At 34.6% G+C, this 13,439-nt stretch overlaps 1 long non-coding RNA gene across 1 annotated transcript in view; it reads right to left on the bottom strand.

The window, feature by feature from the left end:
• The window catches only part of LOC110257761 (uncharacterized), a 602,847-nt gene that overhangs the window by 439,890 nt on the left and 149,518 nt on the right, over positions 1–13,439 (bottom strand). The window lies entirely within an intron of this gene.

A 13,439-nucleotide genomic window follows, 5' to 3' on the forward strand; every position in this document is an offset into this window, starting at 1 on the left:
ATCATTTACATATGAAATCTAAAAAAATATGAACAAAACAAAACAGAAATAGACTCACAGATATAAAGAATAAACTAGTGGTTGCCAGTGGGAAGAGAGAAGGGGGAGGGGAAGATATGGGTAGGGCATTAAGAGTATAAAATAAATTATACTATGTATAAAATAAATTAGCTACAAAGATATATTGTAGAGCACAGGAAATAGAGACAATATTTTATAATAACTTTAAATGGAGTATAATCTGTAAAAATACTGAATCACTGTTAAATATCTGAAACTCATACAATGTTATAAATCAACTATACTTCAATTTAAAAAATGAAACTAACTCTAAAAACAAGAAAAGAAAGATAATCCAATAGAAAACTAGGCAAAAAACTCTATAGATCATTCAAAAAATAGCGAATCTTGAAAGTCAGTAACTCTACTTAAAATTATAATCTGATTAATAATCAAGAAAACTAAAATGCACAGCATAATTATCTACCACTACACACTATACACAATCAGATAGGAAATGCTAAAATAAGAGATAACAACTAATGTCAAAAAATTTAAATATGGAGTTCCAGTCATGGCTCAGTGGTTAACGAATCCGACTAGGAACCATGAGGTTGGAGTTCGATCCCTGGCCTTGCTCAGTGGGTTAAGGATCCAGTGTTGCCCATGAGCTGTGGTGTAGGTCACAGACATGGTTAGGATCTGGCACTGCTGTGGCTCTGGCATAGGCCGGCAGCTACAGCTCCAATCAGACCCCTAGCCTGGGAATCTCCACATGCCCCTGGGTGCAGCCATAGAAAAGACAAAAAGACAAAAAAAAAAAAAAAAAAAAAAAAAACAAATTTTAAGTATGACTCACAACCATTGTTGGAAGTGTAAACTGACTTGACACTTGCCATTATTTTGTGGTTTAAAGACATCATGTGGTTTCCTCATGACTCAGCATTTCATACTAGAAACTTCCCTGTAACCTAGCATTTCACTCCCTAGAGAAATATGTTACCCTGTGCATCAGGAGATATATATATATATATATAAATCTGCATTGTTCAACATTGACATTGTTCAATAATTGTCAATTGTTCATGACAGCCACAAGTTGAAAACAATACAAATATCCATCAACAGTATTATTGGAATGTGCAATAAGTGATAAATCTATAAAGAAAAACAATGACTGATTAACATAAAAGTTAGATAAGTGGTTATTGTTTGTACTAAGAGAGGTTTTCATGATGATGCAAGGCACAAAGGGAATTCTCAGGTGTTAGTAATGTTTTATTTCTTGACATAACTGATGGTGATGATTGCTACTGCTTCATAACTGTTCATTAAATGTACACAGATTTCATACATTTTCCATGTAAACTTACCAAACAAAACAACTATTGTGCCTATGACCTAGGAAACTAAATCTACAGGGATGATGCTATAGAAGAATACTTATGTTTTCACCACAATGCTTCCTGGCCACAAAAGTTAAAACACCTTCCCTACTCTTCAACCTCCAAAATTCACATGAATGCACTGAGTTTTTGCAATTTCTTATACATTAAGATCCCAAGGTGAAATAAGGTATAGCATTTTTTTTGAACTTCTAACCTCTGCATTTTAGGAAGGCACAATGGAAAGTGCAGTATTCCCCTCATCCTCAGAGAATACATGCCAAGACCTCAGTGGATGACTGAAACCATGGATAGCATTGAACCCTATTTATACTACTTTTTTTTCCTTTATATACATACCTACGATAAACTTTATAAATTAAGCACACTAAGAGATTAATAACAGCTAATAATAAAATAGAACAATTATAACAATAATCTATAATAAAATATATGTGAATGTGGTCTCTTCCTCTCTCTCAAAATAACTTATTGTACAAATTTAACACCTTTTCCATCTTAACTAAGCACTTACCATGTTCTGTGGCCATAATTTTGGCAGTTTGAGGTGTCACAACAAAACTAGCATGAAATTCTTTCTCCTTCTTCACTTTCATGTATAGAAATAATTCTTCTCCTTTTATGTACAGAAGATTCTTCTTACCATAGGCCTTAGCAACCTCAACATAGAATTTTTTTTCTTTTCTTACTAAGTCAAGAACCTAAATGTCCGTCAACAGAGGAATGGATGAAAAAGTTGTGGTACATATTACTCAGCCATAAAAAAAATGAAATAATGCCATTTTTAGTAACATGGATGGACCTAGAGATTATCACATGATGTGAAGTAAATCAGACAGAGAAAGAAAAATATCATATGATATCATTAATATCTGGAATCTAATATAAATGATGCAGATGAACTAATTTACAAAACAGAAACAGACTCATTAACTTGGAGGACAAACTTATGGTTAACAAATTGGAAAGGGAAGGGGATAAATGAGGAGTTTGGGATTAACATATATACACTATTATATATAAAATAGTTAATCAACAAGGACCCTGTGTTATATATCACAGAGAACTATACTTAATATTCTGTAATATCCTATGTGGGAAAAGAATCTGAAAAGGAATGAATATATGTATATGTATTGCATATACTTTGCTGTACACCTGACACTAACACAACATTGTAAATCAACTATACTCCAATATAAAATAAAAATTAAATTAAAAAAATAATAAAGAACTTTCACCTTTTCACTTAAAGGATTCACTTTATAGCTTCTTTTTGGCATATCCAAATTGCCAGCATCACTTCTCCTGTGCTTTGTGGTCATTATTAAGGAAAAGAAGGATCACAAAGGGCTGTGATGACATGACAATCTGTCCTAAAACCAAGATGGCTACTAAGTAACTAAAGGGTGGGATATGCTGGACAAAGAGATGATTCATGCCCTAGCAGGCGGGACAGCTGATACATGATTTCATCACACTACTCAGAAATCTATTAATTGCTTATTTCTGGAATTTTCCATTTACTATTTTTGGACCTTGGTTGGTCAGGGTAACTGAAACGGCAGAAAGTGAAATCTTGGATAAAGGAAAATGACTATAGACCAAATAGATGCTGAATGCCAGTTCACTTATTTCACTCTGGGAGTAATCTTGGATGGATCAATTATAACACCACCTGAACTCTCCAAACATCCTCAGTTCTTAAGAAGTGAAGCCACAGTCACCAAAACACTGTGGTACTGGTACCAAAACAGACAGACAGGTCAATGGAACAGAATAGAGAATCCGGAAATAAACCCTGACACCTAGGGTCAATTAATCTTTGACAAGGGAGGCAAGAACATAAAATGGGAAAAGGAAAGTCTATTCAGCAAGCATTGCTGGGAAACCTGGACAGCTGCATGCAAAGCAATGAAACTAGAACACACCCTCACACCATGCACAAAAATAAACTCCAAATGGCTGAAAGACTTAAATATACGACAGGACACCATCAAACTCCTAGAAGAGAACATAGGCAAAACACTCTCTGACATCAACCTCATGAATATTTTCTCAGGTCAGTCTCCCAAAGCAATAGAAATTAGAGCAAAAATAAACCCATGGGACCTCATCAAACTGAAAAGCTTTTGCACAGCAAAGGAAGCCAAAAAGAAAACAAAAAGACAACTTACAGAATGGGAGAAAATAGTTTCAAATGATGCAACGGACAAGGGCTTAATCTCTAGAATATAAGCAACTTATACAACTCAACAGCAAAAAAACCAATCAATCAATGGAAAAATGGGTAAAAGACCTGAATAGACATTTCTCCAAAGAAGATATACAGATGGCCAACAAACACATGAAAAAATGCTCAACATCGCTGATTGCAAGAGAAATGCAAATCAAAACTACCATGAGATACCACCTCACACCAGTCAGAATGGCCATCATTAATAAATTCACAAATAACAAGTGCTGGAGGGGATGTGGAGAAAAGGGAACACTCCTGCACTGCTGGTGGGAATGTCAACTGGTACAGCCACTATGGAGAACAGTTTGGAGATACCTTAGAAATCTATACATAGAACTTCCATATGACCCTGCAATCCCACTCTTGGGCATCTATCCGGACAAAGCTCTACTTAAAAGAGACACATGCACCCGCATGTTCATTGCAGCACTATTCACAATAGCCAGGACATGGAAACAACCCAAATGTCCATCGACAGAGGATTGGATTCAGAAGAGGTGGTATATATACACAATGGAATACTACTCAGCCATAAAAAAGAATAATGACATAATGCCATTTGCAGCAACATGGATGGAACTAGAGAATCTCATCCTGAGTGAAATGAGCCAGAAAGACAAAGACAAATGCCATATGATATCACTGATAACTGGAATCTAATATCCAGCACAAATGAACATCTCCTCAGAAAAGAAAATCATGGACTTGGAGAAGAGACTTGAGGTTGCCTGTTGGGAGGGGGAGGGAGTGGGAGGGATCGGGAGCTTGGGCTTATCAGACACAACCTAGAATAGATTTACAAGGAGATCCTGCTGAATAGCATTGAGAACTATGTCTAGATACTCATGTTGCAACAGAAGAAAGAGTGGGGGAAAATCTGTAATTGTAATGTATACATCTAAGGATAACCTGACCCCCTTGCTGTACAGTGGGAAAATAAAAAAAAAATTGGTCTTGTTAATGAGATAAATAATCCTTTTTCCCCTTATCAATAAACAATATGTTGTACATATTCACTGAAGTGTGTCAAAACTCACACCTTAAGTGACATTTTCAAACTAACTTCCTTAAGGTGATCTTGCCCTTAGAGAAGTAACTTTTTTTGCTTTTTCAGAGTCCTTAACTCCAAGGCTCAATTTTATTATGTAACTATACCTACACTTCCAAATACTTCTATCAATAGCCACTCTCTCCATTAATAACTGGAAAGAGTTTTTACTCAAGTGTTGCTCTGAAGCATTTTCTTAAAGAAAAAAAAATCTCACTAGAAAAAGGTATTTATAGTCTCCTTAGGTTTAGTCTTCCTATTGGTATCAAATAATATTCATTCATTTCTTAAATCTAACACAAAAAAATACTGAATCTATGCCATGCCAACTTCTGAATCCTGAATTTGAGATACAGTGAATTAATTGTTTCTTCTTCAACATCCTTTAACACACACACATCCTAATTTTCTCAGTCTTTTAAAAAGCCATCACAACTGAATACTATTACTAACTTTGATACGAAGATGCCATAATATAAGATTTCCTACCATGGTACCATAAAGCATTGATCTCTGATGGCTCAATCATACTGAAAATTTCTACAAGCTCTAGAGTTCTACAATTATAGTTCTCCTTGTACACTGCTAATAGAGAAGAGAACATTTTACTCACAACTTACATAACTTCTCTTTAAACTTGCCTTCCTTTCTTAGGTTAATTAAGATTTTGTATATTCAAATCTGTCCATAAAATGGAGTCAAATTCTTACTCTGATATTTGATTAGGTGCTAAAATCAATGGAAAATATTTTCAAGGGAGCAAAATCAAAATTACCCTTGAAAACCTCTTAAATCAATCATAATGTACAATGTCCACTAAATAATTTGTATCAATTTCTCTAAAGCTTCTTTAATCAATTTCCATTACCCATGCTCTCAGCTGTTCAATAAATTTTTTGAGAATGGCAGAGAATCTTGAATTCCTAAATGATGTATTCTTCTCAGGTACCTAATGGCTGGCTGTCTTTCCCCTAGTTTCAAGCCAGATTTCAAACGTAGCTGGAACCAAATACTATATCAACAGCAATGCCCCCACCAATATTGCTATATCATTCAGGAATATTACCTTTATATTCACAAGCAATCTAATTTCCCTTTTATCCCTCATTTTGGATAATGTGGATACACAAGCAACCTTCTCTAAACTTTTTCCCAGTGATGGCTAGTGAAATTCCCCTAAAGAAAACTAATAAACTCAAAAGAAAGCATTAACCTAGGCATTAACATTAAACCATACACTATCAAATTTGACACTCAGCCAGTGCTTCTGAGCCAAGATTACTACTTTTCTCAAGTTATCTTCCTGTTGAAAGAGTATTCATTACATCAATTTACAAAAGCTGCAAGCACTCCTCTTCCTCAGCAACAATCTGGTAAATAGTTTAAGTGAATGGTGGAGTGTTTCTTGGCTAAATTCCATGTTATTCTTGGAGGCACAGCCATATATTATGTCACAGTACAATTATCTCAGACAAGACCAGAAGTTTGTAAATCCTTCTTTATGTAGACTTTAATGTTTAGAAGAGCATGAAAGTATATCTGTTACTAGACGAAAAGCTTATGTTACAATACAAAACACAAAGAATATAATGAGTGATATAGTTTTTTTTCCCCTCTTTCCATTCAAAGTCTACGCAAGTTTCAGCTTAAATGCGCATCCCTGTAAATTCTCCCTACAGAGCCATGACCTTGGTCTCTTTAGCCCTCTTCTTACTCTCCAAGACTTGATTAGCATTCAATAGGATCCTTTCATCTTTCTTCTCAGTGAGATAGGCTGTAGGAGAGGTCAGGTACTTTAAAGGTCCTACAGAAATGTCTTTTAACCTTTTGGTTAAACATCTACAACCAAAATTTCTCTTTCAAATGTTGATAGCCTTTATCTGGTGTTATGGTAACAGAAATATTTGTCCTTTTCTCAATTAACCTAAGGCTCTCTTCTAGGAGGGGGGAAATGACCAAGAAAAGTGTTAAAGGAAACAAATCTTGCCTTATTGAAGTGGATTTTTTTTTAATTGTTAGAGGGAATTTACTACCATAGTAGTGATATCTGACTTCTCTTGTGTCTTAACTTCTGAGAACTAAGTCATTTAGTACTGTTTTCTTGGTAGCTCTTGAGATACCAGGTTATAGTAGAAGAAATTATAGAGATTTCTCCAAAGTCTAGAGCCAGTTTATTAACCAGAAGCACAATTTAAGGACTCAATACTTCAAATAAATCAAATACCTATAGAACATACATAATCCTTCAGTTTCATTATTATTCATTTTCAAAGATAACATGTTCTAAAGTTCACTACGTTATATTTTCCACCTAAACTATATGTTCTATTAAAATAAAATTATTAGGGTTGCTAAAGGGGCTCAGATCCTCTCAGGTTTCAACATGTACGTCATAAAAACTAATTTAGATTACAACAATGCCATGTTTATTATCAGATTATGTGTCTGTTAGAAAATATACATTGGAAGACCAGGTTAATCATATGTGGTTTGATGGAAAAGTTCAATCTTGATGAAGTAAAAAAACAGAAATGTTTCATTTTTTTCAACAACTGCTATAAGGGAAATTTAATGCTTTTGCAGCCAAAACCAAAAATTACCCGTAATTTTAAAGTTCATTTAAGTAAATATCTGGACATGTCATACACTGCTATTACTATGTTATTTTTCTTCGGGGGATATTTGTTCAAAGCAACAACTCAAAATAATCAAAAAGCTTCCCATATGCTCTCCTCAAAATTCCTCTTTTGTTTAATTATAACTCTTAGCTTGTAATTTAAAAAGAAGACAAAAAGACCAAGACCCTAATCCTCTGACTATAGGCACAGTAGCAGCCCACTGGCAATCAGAAAATGATCTTGGTCTTGTCCCTCTGATATCAGTGGCCTCTAGTAACATGGGATGGGTTCATTCCATGGCTTCAGCATGTAAAGAATTATGGTTCATCCTCTTTCTTGCCTCTTTTACAGTGACACTCTCGCACCCCCCCCCCAAACCAAAGTGGAAGCCATATCGTACTTTTGTCACCGCCAGCAGTAACCCCCTCCAAGTCATCCTCTGGGCTACTGTTCCACCACACCGAGTTATCTTTTAAGCTCTCTAAAAGTGACAGCAAACTGGAGGATTGGTATTTTCATCGTCTCTTACCCAGAAACATTATTTCTTCTGCCAGATCCAATTAATGTGGATCCCATCCAATGATTTGTTTGTTGGCTTGTTTTAATCTCAAACACTGTAGCTTTCACCTCTAGAAGCTAAAGTTGGCCCTTTCTATGTCTTCTACACTTCTACATAACTTTTTTAACATATGTGGTGAAATTATAATAGCTATTTTGATTTCCTTACATTCTAATTCTAACATCCGTGCCAGTTCTGGCTCACTTTCAAGTGACTGTTATTATAGCTCATTTTTTCCTGCCTCTTTTTATGCCTGGTAATCTTCAGTTTGTTGCCATAAATTATTAATTTTGCCTTATAGTGGTGATGAATATTTTTGTATTTCTATAAGTATTACTGAGTTTTATTCTGGATCACAGTAAAGTAACTTGGAAAGCTTTTCATCTTTATTGTCTTGCCTGTAAGATTTATTTTTCTCTCAAAAAATTCATTAGTTAAATATTTAGGATGATAATAAGGAAATTCCTAGAGAAAATATGAAATCCATATGCCTGAATGTGGTAGAGATTCTCAAAAATCATCATTAAATAATTTAAATTCACATCCCATTGATTCTAAAAACACCATTGTGCTACTCTTCATAATGTTCCTCTATTTTTAATTAACTCGTTTATTAGCTAGATGAAAAGTCCTTTAAAAGCATCTTAAACATAAAATTTGAATACCATGCTAAACAAAAAAGTGTAATAATTTTCTTACTAATAACTTTGTAACAATTTACCCATCTAATCCAGGCTTTTCACTTAAGGGTACTACATATGGTTATAATATATGAGAATAGAGAACTAGAACTTATGTTGGAAAAATATGTTCTTAAATTTTATATTATAAAAATATTTTCACTATATCAAGAATAACCAGACACATTTTAAAATAATTATTTGCAGTAATGTTCTAGATTCACATTTTCCATTAATAATTAATAAATATAAGAACTGACAACGCCATTGATTGAGAAAATGTATGATTTTGAGGTTCCTGCCTCAGAGATGATGTTAATCTTCATGTTCAGATTTCATTTAGTTTAGTTCAGAAAAAAAAAGTTTTCATTTTTCTCTTTGTAGCTAAAAGAATCCCTTTTCTTTATTCAGAACAAAAAACAAAGGTCTACTTTATATAAAGCCAGAATTTACACACACACACACACTTATTTCCAAAATATTACTGTAAAGAAAATTATAACTTATGTGGTATTTATTCATGAATATACTCTAGTGGAGAGTTCTACTACTCATTTTTGTCACCTAGTATATGAACTCATATATACATTATGGAAATCCCAGTCTTAGAGATTGGAAATGCCAGCTACTTAATCTCTGAGTATCCCTTAAAGCTAAGGGCTAGTAATGACCTTAGCTCCACCTATCAGTTATATCCATTCTAGAGATTGGACTGAAAGCTACTGACAAGAAGAGGAGACCGCTTAGAACATATTCTGGAAATGCAAAGCACAAACTCTTTCCAGTGTCTAGAAGAAACATATCAATGATTCATAGTACCACAATTAGCTTCCCCATCACTGATATTTGTAGTTCCAGAAGCAGTGTCTTTGCCTAGTGACTCTATCACTGGGTTGTTCGCTGGACCAATTTTACAGCATGACTGTTAGGAACTTTTAAACACCAATCCTGGTTCTTAAATCTTTCAGAGTATCTATAAACTGTCCAATACATATTTTAATAGTTTATTTTCTACTTAATTAAGCCAGAATAAGTCATCCTTGCTCTAACATAAAAGTTGATACCAGGAGAGAACAGAGACCACAGATCATTGAGGAAATACAGGAAACTGCCATAACCTATCTATCTTTGTTGGCACTGAAGGTAGTAAATCTCTAGTTGTCAATAAAAAACAAGACTCTGGTGTCCCATAGCACAAACTGAGAAAAATTTATATTTAGAGTCTGCTGGGACTGAATGCCTATTAATGACCTAACTCAGGAAAATCAAGTAGGAACTCACATATAAAAGTATGAAGGTAATGAATATTCCAAATCTGTTGGGTGTCATGGTTACTTCTAAAGGCACTGGGAGAGTATCATTTCCCCACTGTTTAATCTTAGCTCCATCGCCAAAGATCAGTTGATCACACATGCACAGGTTTATTTCAAGTCTGTCTACTCTGTTCCATTTGTTTCTAGGTCTGTATTTTTGCCAGTACCATACTATCTTGAGTACTGAAGGTTTGTAACATATTTTGAAATCAGAAAGTGTTATGGCTCCAACTTTGTCCTTTCTCAGAATTGACAAATGGTGTTGATGAGATTGGATACCCACATGCAAAAGAATGAAATTGGTTGCTTGTATCATACACAAAAATCAACTCCAAATGGATTAAAGACTTAAAGATAAGATCTGAAACTGTAACACTTCTAGAAGAAAACACAGGGGGAAGATCCTTGATATTGATCTTGGCAATGATTTTATATCTATATGACACCAAAAGCTCAGGGAACAAAGTAAAAACTGGGCATGTAAAACTATATCAACCTAAAAAGCTTCTGCAGGAGTTCCTGCTGTGGCACAGTGGGTTGAGAATCCAACTGCAGTGGTTCAGTTTGCTGCAGAAGAGTGGGTTTGATCCCCGGCAGCAGGTTAAAGCGTCCAGAATTCCGACAACTGTGGTGTAGGTTGCAGCTATGACATGGATTCAATCCCTGGCCCGCAACTTCCACATGCCATGGGTGTGGCCATAAATAAATAAATGATAGTTTTTGGAATGGAAGCAAATATTTGCAAACCCTGTTATCAGGTAATGGGTTAATATTCAAAATTTATAAGACATTTCTATGAATAGCAAAAAAACAAACAAACAAAACCAAATAGCCCAATTTAAAAATGGGCAATGGCAAGAGGCACATGAAAAAAAGTGTTTTTCCCTTTTATTTAGGGCCACACCCATGGCACATGGAAGTTCCCAGGCTAGGGGTCTAATCAGAGCTGTGGCTGCGGGCCTATGCCACAGCCACAGAAATGCCAGATCTGAGACGTGTCTGCAACCTACACCATAGCTCATGGCAATGCCAGAACTTCAACCCACTGAGCAAGACCAGGGATCAGACCTGGATCTTTATGGATACTAGTCAGATTCATTTCCACTGCACTACTATAGGAACTCCAAGATCACCAATTTTAGAGAAAATGCAAATCAAAACTACTATGAGGTACCACCTCACACCAGTCAGAATGGCTATCATGAATAAGTCTACAAATAACAAATGCTGGAGAAGATGTGGAGAAAAGGGAATCTCCTATACTGAAGGTGGGAAGTAAACTGGTACAACCAATATGGAAAACAGTACAGAGGTCCTCAGAAAACCAAAAACAGAATTACCATATGATCCAGCAATTCCACTCTTGGGCATATATCCAGACAAAACTATAATTCAAAAAGATACATGCACCCCAATGTTCATAACAGCACTACTCACAACAGTCAAAACATGGAAATAACCTAAATGTCAATCAACAGACAAATGGATTAAGAAGATGAGGTACATATACACAATGGAATACTACTCAGCCAGAAAAAGAACAAAACAATGCCTTTTGCAGCAACATGCTCAGACCTAGAGAGTCTCATACTAAGTGAAGTAGGTCAGAAAGAGAAAGACAAATACCATATGATACAACTTGCATGTGTAACTTAAAATATGGCACAAATGACCCTATCTACAAAACAGAGACAAACTCACAGACATGGAAAACAGACTTGTAGTTGCCAAGGGGTAAGGGGAAGGGAGAGAGAAGGATTGGGAGCTTGGGGTTAGTATGCAAACTATTACATTTAGAAAGGATAAACAACAAGGTCCTACTGTATAGCACAAGGAACTACATCCAATCTCTTCAGATAGACCGTGATGGAAAATAACATAAAAAGCAATGTATATATGTATAACTGAGTCACTTCATTGTAGAGCAATAATTGTCACAACATTGTAAATCAACTATACTTTAATAAAAAAATTTAAATAATAAGGAGAATATAAAAATAGGTAAAGGTGATCAAAATGTATAAACTTCCAAAATCTTAGCATGTAATACACAGCATGGTGACTAGAGTTAACAATACTCTATTTGAACGTTGCAAAGAGAATAGATCTTAAAAGTTCTCAAGACCAAAAAGAAAAAAAATTAGCTATAGGTGGTGATGGATGTTAGCTAAACATTGTGGTAATCATTTCAAAATACACAACTATATGTAATTACTATATTGTATGCCTAAAACCAATACAAGGTTATATGTAAATTATATCTCAATAAAAAATATGTATATAGAAAAGAAATGGGCAATGGGCTTGAATAGATGTTTTCCCAAAGAAGAGATAAAAATGGTCAGAAGATATATGAAAAGGTGTTCAACATAACTAATCATCAGGAAAATGTAAATCAAAACTACAATGAGATATCATCCCAAACCTGTTAGGATGGCTGTTATAAAAAATAAAATATAAGGATGTGGAGAAATTAGAACTACTGTGTACTCTTGGTAAGAATGTAAAATGGTGCAGCTGCTACAGAATATAGTATGGAGGGTCCTCAAAAAATTAAAAATAGCATTACCATGTGATCCACTTTTGGGTATATAGTCTAAAGATTTGAAATCAATCTAGAAGAGATATCTGCAATCCCATGTTCACTGCAGCATTATTAATGATAGTCAAGATATGAACACAACCTAAATTTCCACTGATGGATGAATGAATTGTTTAAATGTAGTATATACTACAATGGAACACTGTCAAGCCTTTAAAAAGAAGAAAAGTATGCCTCGTGCAATAGGATGGATATACCTGGAAAACATTATGCTAAGTGAAATAAGCCAATCACAGAATAATAAATACTGTACAGTTCCATTTATCTGAGATATCTAAAACAGTCAAACTCATAGAAACAAAGAGTAGAATGATAGTTTCCAGGGGCTGAAGGGAGAGGAAAATGTGGAGTTGTTCAATAGGTATTAAGTTTCAGTAGTGCATGATGAATAAGTTTTAGAGACCTGCTGTACAACATAGTCCCTAGAGTTAACACTACTGTATTATATACTTAACATTTGTTAAGAGTATATCTAATATTGTTTTCTTACTACAATAAAATTTATTTTCATAAATTAATGAAATAAATTAAAAATAAAGACACTGGGATACACCAAATGTAATAAGAATGTAATGTTCAAGTCTTAAATTCTCAACTCAAGGCAATGCCAAAATATCATTGACTTTCTGTAAATGTGATAAAAGGTCTTATTTCTTGCATCCACAGGTTGACAGAGGATAACACAATACAGGAAGACTGTTTTATTATGAGAGTTTAACTAGCATCTTGGAACAGGGTACTGAGTGAAAAAGAACTGGACTTATTCGTAGTGGGATGAGGCTATAATTATAGATTCTAATAAGGAATAGCCAAATCTCCAAACTTCACATGCCACTTTTCTAAGGAGAAGAATTCCATTTTATAATACATAAATTTTTTTCAACATACTTAGAGGCATGTAATGATGTAGCCAAGAAGAGTTACCTAGAAAATGGAAGTCAATTTTTTTTTCCCATTCTAACCTTTCAGCCTTC

The sequence above is a fragment of the Sus scrofa genome, chromosome X (assembly GCF_054392235.1).
Source record: "Sus scrofa isolate SSC_HxYL_T2T_F1_AM1 chromosome X, Sscrofa_HxYL_maternal_Yorkshire_Landrace_v2.0, whole genome shotgun sequence".
NCBI classification, from domain to species: domain Eukaryota; kingdom Metazoa; phylum Chordata; class Mammalia; order Artiodactyla; family Suidae; genus Sus; species Sus scrofa.